Genomic DNA, 336 nt, shown 5'->3' on the forward strand with positions numbered 1-336 from the left:
ACAGTCCTTGGAAAGCAGGAGCAGCCTCGTAAGTGCAAGCAATTGCCTCACTGCTTGCCAGTCCTGTGGCAGAGGACTTGAAGATCAGGAAACAGACTAGGGGAGACATTCAGAAACATGCGGAGATGGTCCACATGGGTCTGAAATTGGAGTGAGCTCTCTTGCCCTTTACAGCTTCTCAGTGCCGGCAGCCAGCAGGCAATAAGCTTCTGATTTGTTGCACCCATCTCAGAGCAGATCCCAGAAGTGATAACCTTTGAGGAGAAGAACCAAGGCAGAAAGTTGTTCAATCACCTGTCGGCTGTCAGCAAAAGTGTCCAGGCACTGGGTTGGGTG

The 336-nt window shown here is 51.2% G+C and overlaps 1 pseudogene; it reads left to right on the forward strand.

The window, feature by feature from the left end:
- The first annotated feature begins 8 nt into the window (after window positions 1-8).
- Window positions 9-336, forward strand: part of LOC103581966 — a 2,129-nt pseudogene continuing 1,801 nt past the window's right edge.

Source organism: Galeopterus variegatus, unplaced genomic scaffold, assembly GCF_000696425.1.
Source record: "Galeopterus variegatus unplaced genomic scaffold, G_variegatus-3.0.2 Scaffold14438, whole genome shotgun sequence".
Lineage (NCBI taxonomy): Eukaryota > Metazoa > Chordata > Mammalia > Dermoptera > Cynocephalidae > Galeopterus > Galeopterus variegatus.